The sequence below is a fragment of the Galeopterus variegatus genome, unplaced genomic scaffold (assembly GCF_000696425.1).
Source record: "Galeopterus variegatus unplaced genomic scaffold, G_variegatus-3.0.2 Scaffold2942, whole genome shotgun sequence".
Classification (NCBI taxonomy): domain Eukaryota; kingdom Metazoa; phylum Chordata; class Mammalia; order Dermoptera; family Cynocephalidae; genus Galeopterus; species Galeopterus variegatus.
Genome location: NW_007729053.1, coordinates 198394 through 211032, shown reverse-complemented (window position 1 = coordinate 211032; position 12639 = coordinate 198394). Strand labels below are relative to the sequence as shown.

Genomic DNA, 12639 nt, shown 5'->3' with positions numbered 1-12639 from the left:
CGGGCGTGTGCGAGGCGTGAGGCGGAGATGGGGGCGGAGGGAGCCGGAGCTGTCACAGGCCCCGGGTCCGTCTGACCGAGCCAAGTGGGGTGTCATGGCCGCGGGGGGCAGCGGCTGCACTTCCTCTGCGGGCAGCGGCGGCCGGGGAGTTAATCCTCCACGCACGGGTCGGTGTGTGCGTCTGTGTGGTCGGTGTATGCGCGGCAGGGAGGGGGGTGGTCCCGGTCCGACTGAAGAGCCCGGGCGGGGGTCGCTCTTGTCCCTCCCGGGGATTGGCCGCAGCCGCCGCCTCGCCGAATGCCTCGTCCGTCCCCTGCCTTCCGGACCTCGGGCCATCCTCGGTGGCTTTTTTCCCTGTGGGCCGGAGGGAGTATGGACCGGGGCGCCCCGGGAGGGGCCGGGCGGCCGAGCTGCGCCTCTCACACTGTATGTTTTGTCTGTTTTTTCTCCCAAGGTCCCGTTTCCCTCTGTGCGGCGGCCGGCGGGACCATAAGGGCTTAACTCATATATTTAACCCCCCTCCAAAAAGTAAGTGGCCCGTGTGGTGTCTCCGCTCCGCCCGCCGCCCCCTAGCCCCAGTCCATCCTTGTGTCTGACTCTCCTGTCCTCCAGCATTGTTATTTCCCCATCTTTGCTTCGGTGCTGCTAATGTGTGGGGAAATGCCCTCTCGTCGTCCTCTGTCCCCCACGCCCAGCCCTCGGGGAGACCCAGAATTCCAGTCCCCTCCTCCCCGTGGGGAATATTCTTGGGAACCAGGTCTTCCCCTACAGAATCTAGGAGATTCTATCCGTTCGCTTGGGCCCCTCATCCCCTCCTTCCCGACAGGGTTTCGTTGGAAGGAATTATGCAAATCCTGCTTTCTGGTGTCCATTCAGCGGCAATTTCATGCGGTGAGAAGTTCTCTTTGTTGTGCGAGGGGGCGAACAGACACTGATTTAATAGACATATCTGTTGGGGGGAAGGGTGGAGGGGTTGTGGGGAGGCTCAGTTTGGAAGAATTACAGCACTTGGTTAGCTCAGTGTCTTTGTGTTTGAGCCTTCTGGCTTGACAGGAGGGTCTGCCCTTTACAACGTCCCACAAGGGATGTTTTCTGTAATAGATTAAAAAGCAAAACTGAAACTTTAAACAAGTGAAAAATAAGGTAACCTTTACTTAGAGAATACAAGCCTTTCCAATTCTGTAGTGTTTCATTGTGAAAATGCGTAATGTGAATTCTGTTGAGGATTTAGACTGTAACACCAAAATTAATATGGGTAACAATGCTTTAAAGTATATGATATCACTTTGGTTGTGCAAAGGTTTAAAAAAGTACGTTTGAAAACATATGCTTGTGTAAATAATAAAGGCACGAATCAGTTTTTTGGTATAATTTATCTCTTGTGAATATATTTTAAAATTCCCTTCCTGCCAATCCAAGCCCAGTTCTGCACTCCAGGAAACAAACAACCTTTTGGCTATCAGCTATCATTTACTCTGCTCAGTCTCTGCTTGTTTTATTCTTTAGGACCTATCATACATTTGCTAATATGTTACATCGGCTTAAGCACTTTCTGAATTGTGTTATTTGTAACCATCATATAAGATAGCATATAGGAGGTTTTGAGAAGCATGAAATTAATACGTTTTCAGTTGTGTAAATTAATATAAAATCCTGAAATTATTTTGAAGAATTTTTACTTCTTGTGTTTGTTTCACTTAATGATTGGTTTTGTTTGGTACAGCTTTTTAGATTTTAAAAGATTTTGAAATTGAATGTAGCCCTGTAAATTTCTTGTTAATGTTGCTTTAGTTTAGATGTTTTTAATGAGTTGTTTATATTATTCTAATTCTGTTTGCTTTGAATCTTTGCCTTCTAGCTTAGGCCCCCTTTTTATCAGTCATTGTTAGTGGTCAGTTCCTGTTGCTTGACAAGGTTTTTTTTGAGTGTGTTTATTTTGGTGTTACCTGATAAAAGTCCTTGTGTAAATATCTCAATTGAATATCAAAATTTAGATTCATTTTTTTGAAGTAATAGTTTAATTTGGTGATCACTTTTCTTAAAGCATACTTTTAACTCCATATTTCCACTCTCCAGGTAGTAAAGTTCAGCAGATATTTAGAGTCCAGAGTGCAGAGCCGTATTTTAATCTGAGCAGTAATATGTATTGATAATCTCCCAACCAAAATCATTTGGGCCTCATATTTTTTCTTTTATCATATGTAATTTTGTTCTTTAACAGGAGAGCTCTAAGTAAATCAATTGTAATGTTAACTTTCAGTATTTAAAAGGGCTGGCAGTGATCATACAATCCAAAAGGCAACTATGTTGTTTACTGTTAGATGTAGTAGTTCTGCTTTTATTTTAATGTGATTCGTTATGAACAGTTAACCTTCTATTTAATTCTCTTGGCTGATTATCTTAATACCTTAGGGTTGTTTGTTTTCTAACTGATATTTAATTTATAGCAGTCTTTGTATTAAATACGAATTCTCAATTATTTCCCAATATCTAATAATTATCCTTTCTACTTTTTCTTTGGGGGAGTTAGAGGGAGTGGTTAAGAGGGGTGGAGGGGGTGCCACTGGAGGAGCTGGTGATTCCATGATTAGTTGAATTGCAGTTAGTAGTGGGTTCAGACAGTGATTGTGATCAAGATGGATATTTGGTTACCAGGTGATTATTGAGGGGTCCTCTGGGACTAGGATGATTAGTCTAGATTCCAGGAAGATCTAGGCTCTTTCTGCTGCCTGATGTGATGTAACCTGTTACTTGGCTGCTCCTCACCCTTGCTGTCTCCTGAGAAGCTCCTCCTAGTGTGGAGAAAGTTGTGGTGATTTCAGCTCGGCTAAAAATGGACAGAAGGATAAGTTACTTTGATTTACAAAAAGTCATTTCAAATTGCCCTAATTCCCTCAAATATGCTTATAAAGTTGGAGCAATTCTGTGAAGCATCTGAATAATGCCATCTTTTAGCCTTAGGGAGGCTACACAGTATGGCCTAGAATTTCTTACATAGTGAGAATTGGTTATTTGATGTCTGTGGGAACTTGTCACTTCTGTCTAATCACTTAGCTACTTGTATTAGTGCTGTTTTTAGGAAGAAAAGGCAGTTAGGTAAGTGCTTTTACTTCATTTAAATATTTATTAAGCATCTGTCTTGTACCAGCCACTATGGGCAAACAAAGATACTGAGAAAGTTGCCCTAACCTTCAGGAACTCTTTGCTGTAGTGAAATTATAAGGTATTCAGTTATTGTACAAGGCAAAGTGTGCCATATGATGGTGCAAGCAAGTGCTAAGAGTGTTTAAAAGTGAAAGAAATGTCTTCTGAGATGATGAAAGACGGTTTCATGAAGATGGTGGTGGATTTTTGCTTTATTTTGATGTATATGGAAACAGCATTCCATTCATGAGAAACAACATGAGCAAAAGTGGGAAAGGACAGCAATGAGTTGTCTATTTAAACTGCAGTCCATGATTAGCGTAGAGGACGTAAAGTGATAAATTTGCAAAGGTATTTTGTAGAGTTTTTCTAATACAGGTTAAAAAATGGAGACTTTTTGTCAGGCAACTTGAGGTTTGCAATACATTTCTCTTCTTAGCTCAGGGGACAAGTGTTTTGTTTATTTAAGGATTTCATTGTGGAACTCTGTGATGATGGCACAGATTCTTTTTAAAACCACCTTGACAGGAACAATATTATCATCCACAACAGTACTGTCTTCTAAGTAAACTCATTTGGAGATTATACCTTATTCCATTGCACAGAACCTATTTTTGGAATTGCATAAAATCAATGGCATATTCATTTTTGAATCCCATTCGTATTGGCAAATTTTCATCCTTAGAGGATGGATTTCTTATTTGGAAACGATATTTGCTGTCAAGTGTGGCAAATAAAGGTGTATAGTAAGTAATGAGATTGGTTTTTCTTCCCTGGCTTGCATATTGGCTCGGAAAACTCGGTAAAAGGGCTTGGTTTTTTGTTTTGATGTGCCTCTGAACCTCTCTTGATTCTTATTTCTTTTATGTCTGTCCATTTGCTGTATGGAATCTGAGTTTGTGATAGTGGATATATGCAAAAAACAAAACTTTTTTTTTTGTAAACTTAACATCACTGCAAATACAAATTATCTTGTAGTCTAACTGCAAATATTTTTTTTTTTTTTTTTAAAGATGACCGGTAAGGGGATCTTAACCCTTGACTTGGTGTTGTCAGCACCACGCTCAGCCAGTGAGCGAACCGGCCATCCCTATATGGGATCCGAACCCGGGGCCTTGGTGTTATCAGCACCGCACTCTACCGAGTGAGCCACGGGCCGGCCCCTAACTGCAAATATTTAAAAAACCTTTTTACTATTCCATGCACTTGCACATTGCCTTGGAGATAATTCCAGTATAAACTGTTAGCTCATTTTATTGACTATCTCTTGTATGGAGGAAGTATCCCAAGTACAGTGGTTCAAACCCTGAATTTTTTTCTCTTTTTTGAGTAATAATTTATATACCATGAATTTACCCTTTTAAATTATAGAACTCTGTAGAACTCAGTGGTTTTTAGCTTATTCACAACGCTGTGCATATATTATCAGTATCTAATTCCAAAACATTTTCATTACCTAAAAAAGAAACCCCATATCCATGGGCAGTCATTTCCCATTCCTCCTGTGACTCAGTTATTGGCAGCCACTTATCTGCTTTCTGTTTCTGTGGATTTGTCTATTCCAGACATTTTATATAAATGGAATCTTGCAATATGTGGCCTTTTGTGTCTGGCTTCTTTGATTTAGCGTAATGTTTTCAAGGTTCCTCCATATCATAGCATGCATCAGCACTTTTTCCTTTTATAGCTAAATACTGCATTGTATGGACATACCACATTTTGTTCATCCATTCATCAGTTGATGGACATTTGTTTTTTTGTTTTTTCCTCCACTTTTTGGCTATTTTGAGTAACGCTTCTGTTAACATTTGTGTACAAGTTTTTGGGTGGATATTCATTTTATAACATTTGTGTACAAGTTTTTGGGTGGATATTCATTTTTAGTTCTCTAAAGTTTGTACCCAGGATGGAATTGCTGGTTTACATCGTAACTTTATGCCATACTGTTTTCCAAAGCGGCTGCAGTAGTTTACATTCCCACCAGTAACGTCTGAGGGTTACAATATCTCCACATCCTCTCCAACATTTGATATTGTCTTTTTTTGTTTTTTATTATAGCTATCCCAGTGGGTATGAAGTAGTAACTTGTGGTTTCTCTAATGATTAGTAATGTTGAGCATCTTTTCATGTACTTGTTGGCCATTTTTGTATCTTTGGAGAAACATCAATTCACATCCCTTACTTACTGGCCAGCCACCCCCCACCCCCTGGCCCATATTTTAATTGAGTTATTTATTTTTTTATTGTTGGATTTAAGAGTTCTATATATATTCTGGACACTAGACCCTTATCACTATATGATTTGCAAATATTTTTTCTCATCATATTCCCCCATTTGAGAACAATTACAGATCAACACATAAGATATATACTGTAACAAAAGCTATACTGCAGTATACCTTGTGAAGGAAATAGTGGATATAGTAATGCAGTGATCATAGTGAAATAGAATTATTACAGAAAGGTTCCCTTAAACATGCTTTTCTACAAATTATTAAAGTTATTTTGTGGAGTTGTATAACAACACAGATATACCTTGCTGACTAAGTCTACTAAATTCCTGCATTTCTTTTTTTTTTTTTTTTCCTTTTTGTCTTTTTTTTACTGACTGGTAATGGGATCACAACCCTCGGTGTCGCGCCCGCACCGGGGACCGGCAACGGGATTGCAACCCTCGTCGTTGCCCCCGCACCGCGCTCAGCCAGTGAGCGGGAACCGGTCTCCACATGGGATCCGAACCCTCGGCGGGAGCGCCACCGCACTCCAAACGGCGCACTCTCCAGTGCGCCACCAGGCCGGCCCAAATTCCTGCATTTCTGTAGTGAGGGTTCAAATATCAAGTTCAGATAATGTATACCACATTATTCCAATCTCTTTTATACCTAAGTTTTGCCTAGTATGCAAATAACAGAGATTTGGGTAAAGAAGGATATCTTTACTCTGTATTGCCCTGTTACAAATATTTTCTCTGAGTTTACTCCATTTCTGGGTTTGAATAATAAGAATTTGAGTAGTGAGAAGAATATGTACAATAACATTATTTTTGAAATTTAAGTATATGTTTTGTGTTTGCATTTTGTGAAACCCAGGAATCTGACAAGTTATACAATTTATGGCAAACTACTATATGGTTTTGTTTTCTAGTGCTAAACTGAATATACTGTTTTCAAAGAACTGTTTTGAATTTTGTTGTTACTCTTAGTTTTTCTGATTTTTATTGTTTAGTTTTGGTCTGTTACAGAGTATTAGGCGTATTAATATCTTAAGGATGAAATTGAGTATCTTATGGGTAAGTGGCAGAATTAGTTTGAGAATCCTTTGCTTAATGGATTATGAGTGGCAAGTTGAAAAGCTATGTAGTAATGGTTGACAGTTTAATGAATTTTTTGTCTTGTTTTTATTCCTTTTGTTAAAGAGAATTGTGGATTCTTTTTGTATGTCATTTAATCATTTCTCTGAATTCATTATTGTGCAAGCCAGTGAACATACATGTGTAAAACCAGTGTTTGTTGTAACTGCCCTTTTATAATAAAGTTCTTATAATTCAGGGTAACAGAAGGATCCAATTTTGCATAGTGTGCATTTTTGAATTTTAAGAGCAGGATGAGCCAAAGGGATTGCTAAAAGAAAAAAATAGTGGATGTAACCAGTGATTTAGACTAACGTTTCAGATTTTTGTATTGGGAATCTAGAAATTAACAATATGCTTAAGACAGGAGCCAGTCTGTGGCTCAATTGGGAGAGCGTGGTGCTGACACCATCAAGTCAAGGGTTAAGATCCCCTTACTGATCATTTTTTTAAAATAATAATAATATGCTTGAGACATTTACTAAAGAGAAAAAAGAAATTTTATTCAGTTGTGCCTTATAATTGTATTAAAAAATTACTATAACTGTACTTCACCATTTGAAATAAGGCAGCATTTCTTGTAACTTTTGAATCATTCAAAATCAGTTCATTACAGTTTTTCATAATTTGTTTTTGGTAAGCATCAACCTAGGGGAATAAATGAACTCTCTAAAACTTGACATAGAAGGCAGAAAATATTAGAAAATCTATAAATGGTATCACCATTTTGTATTTGCGTAGCACACTTTATACTTTTTGGAAAACTTGCACATACATTACAGTATTTTATTGTCTTTATTTAGAAAAGTAGGAAGATAGAGATGAGTATTAAAAAACAATTGGTCAGTTGGAAAACCTTTAGAAATAACTCTAGTTAAAGCAATCAGAAGGTTTCCCTTAGCATAAATACTTTCCTCTTATCCACAGATATAATTGTATGATATTTTAATGTTAGGAATATCTGAAATAATTATTTAATTTCTCACATAAGAGTAAACCACAGAACAGAACTCTCTTTCCAGAAGGAAATCTTTTTTTTTTTTTTTGACTTGTATGGTGTGGTCTGTACCACGCTCAGCCAGTGAGCGCACCGGCCATCCCTAAATAGGATCTGAACCTGCGGCCTCGGCGCTACCAGCACGGCACTTTCCCAAGTGAGCCACAGGGCCTGCCCCCAGAAAGAAACTTTTTAAAATTTAATTTGCTCCGATTGCTATCTGAAATTAGGTAGGTATTTTTTTTTCTTCTTTTTTTTTTTTTAATCTCTGTTAAAGATGATACACATCAAGATTTACTTTTTGGGTTAGAAGATGTGAAGACCAGTATTATTTCCTATGAGGATTACTATTATTGGAAAAACTTGTATGCCAAGCATTTCGATATTTATTGGTATTACTAGGTAGTCCATGACTGTTACTGGATCCCACGATTAGCTTAGGTTTCATAAAATTTGAATCATTTTATGTTTTTATCAGTAAATAATTATTGTGTACTCTTCTCTGATTAGTTGACTTTTTAGGTTTGCAGAGGATAAACTCACAATATAAACAGGAAGAAAATATTAAAAGGATCTACAGTACCACAAAGAAATATGTTTCATTTTACATCAGAATTCATATATGGCCTAATATAAGTAACAGGCTCTACTTTTAGAATGATGAGTTTATACAAATTGTCGTTTTTGTTTTCGGGTGGCTGGCCCATGCAGGGATTGAACCCTGGACCTTGGTGTTATCAGCACCATGCTCTAACCAACTGAGCTAACGAGTCAGCACCCTACAAATTTTTGAAATATGTGTACTATGTGTATAGAGGAAGGAATTGTTGAATTTGTTAAATTAAGCACACATTCAGCTTGATGTTCTCTTTTTGTGTGTTTTTTTATTGTTCCAAATGTATGTGTATTTGTGGACTTTTACTTGGATACTCTCCTTCCTTTCTGTCAATGCAGGCATGTTTTCTAGGTCAGTTGTTGGTATTTACCTTTATATCTACCCACCGAGTATTATGTTCTTTACCTTTCTTTCCATCTTTTAGATTCATTATTTTTCAAAGCTAGAAGGGAACTTGTTTTCTTGTCCGACCATATCAAGTAAAGGGAAAGGAATTTAAAAGAAATCTTTAATTTTGGAAATCCTCGAACATACGTAAAAGAGAAAGAATAGTACAGTGAACAACACCCATCTACATCTGCTACTGGCCCTTCTTGTTTCACCCCCATTTAATTACTTTGAAGCAAATCCCAGATACCATATTGAGTACTGAATCTGTTTTACATCCTTTTGTATATAGTACCATCTCCCTCTTCCCACTTCGCTTCCCTGTCAGGTGGTTCATAAGTTTGAAGAAATAAAAACATTATCTGAATATGGAGAAGACAAGTTTTTGCTTTTGTTTACTAGTAGTGTTTTTTAAAAGCTACTATATATTGAGTATTTACTGTATGCCAGACAAGAACCCTTTGATGTTGTTAACATCTGTTTTACAGGTAGAGAAACAGATTTAGAGAGATTAAGGATCTCATTCTTGGTCACTCAGCTAAAGAGTGGTAGACCTGGGATTGGAATTCAGAATCCTGTGCTTTTTAATCTTGTGTTACACATACTTTCTTCTAGAATTTCCTATTTGGTTCCATTAGGTCGCCCATTTTTGTTTACAATTACTGATTGCTTACCTACTTTATGTTACATTAAGGAAGTCTGGTTTCTTTACACATAATCTTACCATAAACAGTAACATAATTAATTCCTCTTTCTATTCTGTGGCCTAAAATAGAATGCCTTGCCACTTTCTCTTCAGTTGTTACAGTCCTATTTGTCTTTCCTTTTTTCTTCTCGACTTTTTAGTTATGTTAGTGGTATTCAGAACTAAGTAGGTTTCTTTTTTTTTTTTTTTTTTCCTTTTTGTCTTTTTTCGTGACTGGCAACGGATCGCAACCCTCAGTGTCGCGCCCGCACCGGACCGGGACTGGCCACGGGATCGCAACCCTCGGTGTTGCCCCCGCCCCTCGCTCAGCCAGCGAGCGCCGGTCTGTATGTGGGATCCAAACCCTCAGCGGGAGCGCCACCGCACCTCCCAAGCGGCGCACTATAGCAGTGCGCTACCAGGCCGGCCCAGAACTAAGTAGGTTTCTGAGCCAAATATTTCCACTGGCTTACTTTTCTTCATGTTGCTAGACTGGCCATTCTTCACCATCAGCTGAGATTTGAGCATAGGCCTACGAGAGGAAAGACAGCAAAGGACAGATATACAAGTGATGCTGATTCTAGGTTTTAAGTTTGATGAGTCTTCTGTGTGGACCAGCCTAGTTCACAGGGCACTTTGGAGTTTGTAACAAGGCCTTATAGTAACAGCGAGGTTTTAAGTTTGATGAGTCTTCTGTGTGGACCAGCCTAGTTCACAGGGCACTTTGGAGTTTGTAACAAGGCCTTATAGTAACAGCGTGTAGGTGGTTGGCCTTTTCTTCAATTCATATTCTTCCCAGAGATCTCAAGGAGGGTGTGGGGGTGGGGGGGGGACAAACAGGGTAAAGCAGATTGAGGTAAGGATTCTGTATTCCTGGATCTTAGCCAGATGCCTTCTCAGTTTTAACCTTCTAACTGTGCCTTAGATTTGGTGCAGTTGGCAATAAGTATTTTTAAGTGTGTGATAGAAAGGGAAGTTGCTGACTAGTATGTAATTGCTGAGAAGGGGAAGGAGAAATTTGGCAACTTTTTAAAATGGTATACAGTTGTGTAGCTTAATGATGGGGATATGTTCTGAGAAATGTGTTGTTAGGTGATTTCATAGTTGTGGGAACATCATAGAGTATACTTACCCAAACCTAGGTGGTATAGCCTACTACATACTTACGCTATATGGTATTGCCCTGACCACCATTGTATATGCAGTCTGTCATTGACCGAAATATCTTTATGCGGTACATGATTGTACTGTTTTGGTAATTCATACATCACGGATCTTAAACAAAGTAATCCTTCATTAGCAGGCACAGGAATATGTTGTGACAAAGATAATAGGGGAAATTCTCATCAAAATAGAATGGGAAGCTTCTTGCCTTCAGTAAGAATAAAAAATGAGAGGAACATAAATATTTGTATTTCCCTATGTTGAGATGTGGTTTTTTGTTACATGATTAATGATATAAATACTAATCTCATCAGATGTGTTAGATTATGTGAATTTTCATTCATCTAGTAAGGAAGCTGACAAAGTTTAATTTGTATAAATGAGCTTATCTGATCACAGTAAAATACTTTAATTGTGGATGGGCATTAAGAAGTCCATAAATCTTTGGTAATAGTTACTGAAAAAAACCTTTAAAGTGGTCATTTTTCTGTGAGTGTTTAATAGAACTAATACATCTTAAAAATGATTTTGTTGGGCCGGCCCGTGGCTCACTCGGGAGAGTGCGGTGCTGATATCACCAAGGCCCCGGGTTCGGATCCCATATACAGATGGCCGGTTCGCTCACTGGCTGAGCGTGGTGCTGACAACACCAAGTCAAGGGTTAAGATCCCCTTACCAGTCATCTTTTAAAAAAAAAAATGATTTTGTTAATATATCACCAATGTTGAGTGGTCAGTGTACTAAAATTTTACTTACTGTTTATCTATTGAAAACGTCACAATTATCTTTAGCAGTAATATTTTTATGGTACTTAGTTAGATAATCTATCTAGATCTGGTTTCTGTTCTGGAAAGAGAGTACATAAAGATAAAATAATAAAACCTGGATTAATTCCCAATGATTTTTTGAGAGGTACTGGAATTTTGCTGTGTTGACCTTTTTTTTGTTTTGGCGGCTGGCCGATAAGGGGATCCAAACCCTTGACCTTGGTGTTGTAATACCATGCTGTAACCAACAGAGCTAACTGGCCAGCCCTGTATTGACTTCAACCAGGTATGAGTAAAGTGATAAAGCTATTTTCCTTGTGAGACTTGTGCAGCCACTTTTTATTTGTGTGTATATTTACCATGTGTAATCTTTTATTATATAGTATTTATTAAAATAGATAGGCATATACTATACTGAGAATAAGAAATCTGAATTTGTCTGCTGAAAACAGTTTCAAAAAGATCCATGGTTTTATGGGTACGAATGTCCAATCTTATCCAATCTTAAAAGATAACATTACCTTTGGCCCCCTTTTTCTTAGGTGAAGAACTTAGGCTTAATTTTATATTATGTTTTCAAATCAAAGATTAGTACATTTTATTGGTGAAAAACAAAGGTAAATACATAAATTTTCAACATAAGGTAAGGGAACTTCAGGTAGGAGTTATCAGGAGCTGTAAATCTACTTGGGATTTAATTTTTCTAAAGATGTAGAGTCTAACCTGAATAAGTTGTTTTTGGTGAAGGCTGTTAAAACTTAAGATTGAATTATTCACAGATTTTGATCTTTTAAAAGCAAGAGAATGTAAATTAATGGAGAAAGTGATCTGATACAGTTAACACTGGTGAAAAGAAATAAAATAACATTGTGACAAAGACAAGGGACCAGAGATGTTGAAGACCCAGACAGTTTTTGCCTTTTTTTTCTTTTCCTGAGAACTTAAACTGTTTTGGAAAACATAGAAGTTTTGTTCTCATTAAATGATTAATAAATATTTATAGGTTACCTCTCAGCTATTACTTGGTAGAAATTGTTTCTTGAAACTTAGGTAAAAATACCTTTAGTAATTTCCTAAGTCAGCCAATCCATATTTTGTCTGATATTCTTTAACAAGTGATCCAGATGAGTTGAATTATTTTGAGGAATGTGTATATCCATATATATACAATTACAAGTAGGAAAGAAGGTAAAGAATAAAGGCTTTATTAAGAAACAGGAAAGCTCTGTTCTCAAATCATGCTTCTGCCAATCTCTGGTTTCTTTTTGGCCAGTCCAGGGATGTGAACCCTTGACCTTGGTGTTGCCAACACCATGCTCTGCCAACTTGGCTAACTGGCCAGTCCTTAATCTCTGGTTTCTATGACTCAAGAACAGAAATGTAAGCAATGACAATAAGGACACTATTGCTATTGTATTTGATTGGATTATAAAATAAGCAGTGCAGTTTAAAACTGGCTGCTGAAAGGATGTTCTCAGATGTCAGAATATATAGGATCTGGGCCGGCCCGTGGCTCACTCGGGAGAGTGC

The 12639-nt window shown here is 38.0% G+C and overlaps 1 protein-coding gene and 1 non-coding gene across 3 annotated transcripts in view; one reads left to right on the top strand and one right to left on the bottom strand.

The window, feature by feature from the left end:
- The window catches only part of LCOR (ligand dependent nuclear receptor corepressor), a 118792-nt gene continuing 106153 nt past the window's right edge, over positions 1-12639 (top strand). The window contains exons 1-2 of one of the 2 annotated variants that reach the window (XM_008583500.1): positions 1-167; positions 455-528. The gene's annotated coding sequence lies outside the window, so the exon portion shown is untranslated. Of the gene's footprint in view, positions 176-454; positions 529-12639 lie in introns of both variants that reach the window. The other variant, XM_008583499.1, reaches the window with a different exon arrangement.
- TRNAI-GAU lies at positions 8190-8263 on the bottom strand. Its single transcript has one exon. It is a non-coding gene; the product is annotated as a tRNA-Ile (tRNA).